This window comes from Oryzias melastigma, unplaced genomic scaffold (genome assembly GCF_002922805.2).
Source record: "Oryzias melastigma strain HK-1 unplaced genomic scaffold, ASM292280v2 sc02311, whole genome shotgun sequence".
Lineage (NCBI taxonomy): Eukaryota > Metazoa > Chordata > Actinopteri > Beloniformes > Adrianichthyidae > Oryzias > Oryzias melastigma.
Window position 1 is genome coordinate 1,998 of NW_023418886.1, and position 2,821 is coordinate 4,818.

Here is a 2,821-nt window from a genome sequence, read left to right on the forward strand (position 1 = left end):
TTTTATCTGTGTACTTAGTTACACATTTGTAAATTCCTTTTAGCTGACTTGTTTTTTAATCTGATGTTGACATTTTAAATCTTTTTATTCAACCATTTGGCTGATTTTACTCCTGCATTGGTGTTAGCTGTCATCTACCAAAAGTTATATCTTACTATTTATACTATTAATTCTGTTTATGTATTTTGTTCATGTTGACACAATATTTGAATAACACGAACTGTTGATATACATCATTTCAACGCCTATAAGCAAATTAATATTTTTTTTTAAATTACCAGTCATTTCCTTAAAACTTACAGCATAAATAAAATTGTGATATAAATGTCTTAAGTGGATGTGACAATTTTTAATATTGAAAAATAATGGCTAAATAAAAATAATAATTTTTTAATTGGCATTACTCAAAATATGCAACATAAGTGTTTCTTTCCTTTCAATATTACTGAGGGAATAATGAATAAAAAAATCTTTTACGTTTCAAAAGTAGTTTTATTTTGAAAAACCTTCGAACTTTTCGTCATATCCGGTTTGTCTCTGGCGTAGCCATTCTGGCTCAGCTTCATAGCTGACCACTGCGGCTTGGTTTAGCTCTGGCCTTACGGCTAACGATTGCTAACCACTGCCCCCCGCGTCTACCGTGATTTTTTTCACCGTAGTGACGTGTGTGTGCTCAAAGTGGCTGCTTGTTCGGTAAGTACTAATGCTTAAGTGTTGAGTCTTTCATGCTTGGTTTGTCGACCACAGTCGGAAGACGCACGGCAGATTCTCAGGCCCAAAAGCTGATATGTCTCCCGGGCGCACTGTTCTGTTAGTACAATCGGAGCTGCGTGGGCGCGGAAAAGCAAACTATTGTTGCCCAGTTATTGTTTAAGAATTGTTTTTATGTATTACTTTTACTTGTAATACAAGTTGCGAACAACTGCAGGCACGTGTAATGCGTGTTCCTTTTTCCTTTGTGTCTCCGCGAGTGCGGCACCTTACACGCACGCCCTCGCGCACGCTTTCTTTGTTCTTCCTGTTACGGCACAAAGTAGATGCAGAGGTTGTAGCACAAAGTCACGGTTCTAGGGTCACGGTTCAAATCATTTTTCGGATCAGTTAAAAGGAAAGAAAATAGCGGCTTTCCCCTGTCCGGGACATGTGCTGCTTTTAGCTGTGAGATTTTTTTGGGTCCAGAAATGGAAACGTGTACTGATGCTTTTTGTTAGCTCTTAAAATTAGATAAACATTATATTTATCGATCCGTGTGTTTCATTATAAAGTGAAAAGTTGTTTTATGTAAGCTCGTCCCAGACGCATGAGTTTTAAGATGACCTAAAGCAGCTATGATAGGGTTTGTCAAAACAAAGAGGAATTACATTAATTTGACACAAATTCCATTCGATATGAATGAAGAATTGGCTGAAAATACGCTAGCGTGAGGTTGTTTTTCTTCAAACAAATTAAGCCATTGCTAAATTAAGCAGTTTTTCAGGACATCCAGGCCAGTAGGAAGCCCTAAAACTGCATGTTATTTCTCTTGAGACTAGCATTAAAATGACCTTTTGTAGCTTGTAATCATACTTACAGCTATGTATTATTGCATAATTTACAGACATTCTGTAAGGGTTAACTTCTCAGTTGCTCAGGGTCCAGTGTGATTCTGAGAACGGCGCTGTACCTTTTTAAGTGCAGTGTCTCCTGTAAACACAGAGACCCAGACAACGTCTGAGGCATGTACTGATTTGATCTTTTTGAATTGAAAGGTTGGATATTTAAAACTGACACAGTGTGTAAAGGTACTTATGAGCTAATATTTACATATAGAAATTAGTAAAAATAATGATTGGAGATTGAAATTATTTTCAGTGTGATGCATAGGCCAACAGATAGCAAATGTTTATAAAATATTTTGTAGCATGAAAATTAAACTGTTATACTTTGTTTTCCACAGAGAAGTCTGCTAAAGAACTTCTTAAGTTGGTAAGTAGAATATTCTACTTGTTTAAGATTGTAAGACATTTTTTGTATTTATTTATTTTTATGTTATTGGTTTAGTTGAGAAATAACAATTAGTTATATATTGAGCTATGTATGGCTTTTATTTGTGATGTTATTTTTGTATTTACTGTAAAAGAAAAAATATAAACATTTTCATTTTAAATATTCTTTGTTCCAATACCATAAAATAATGTTTTTTTTTTCTGTCTAATTGATCTAAGACCACTAATGTGCTTCCTGTTTTTTGTCTGCTATTATTCTACAGACATCAGCCCTTGTGTGGCAGCATATTTGTGTTTGGTAAGTACAATGAAACATTATTAAAAACAAGTTTATAAAGATATATTTCAATGAATTTTAACTTGCTTGATAAAATATTACAAAAAAAAGTAAGATAATAAATATGAACCATTCATTAACTATTAGAGCTAAACAAGACTTTTCTTGGAAAAATATAAATAAATAAATAGGAAATATTTGGCACTTTCTACATAGTGTTGTGGTTAGGGGTGTAACTGATCACAAAACTGAAGGTTTTTATTGTGTCAAAGTTGAGATAATTTTGGATCCGTAAAACAAAAACAAACACGACAAAGCAGCTTAAAAAATGAGAAAGAAAAGGCTAAAAATACTATTTATAAAAATTGATAAAGTTTATATTCAATACCTCAAACCATAAATATACTTTCATATATATTACATTAAACAATTGATTCATTAAAGCCTATTTATAAAAACAAAACATCTTTGAACTTTGGATAGAAACAGAGAACTAAAACATGTTGTTTCTGATGACGTTTACATGACTTGAGACCAAATCTACAAAAACTAGAAAAGA

The 2,821-nt window shown here is 32.9% G+C and overlaps 1 long non-coding RNA gene across 1 annotated transcript; it reads left to right on the forward strand.

Moving 5' to 3' along the window:
• Positions 1-554: 554 nt before the first annotated feature.
• Positions 555-2,286, forward strand: LOC112142340. The gene is made up of 3 exons (XR_002918574.1): positions 555-693; positions 1,937-1,965; positions 2,249-2,286. It is a non-coding gene; the product is annotated as an uncharacterized LOC112142340 (long non-coding RNA).
• Positions 2,287-2,821: the final 535 nt, after the last annotated feature.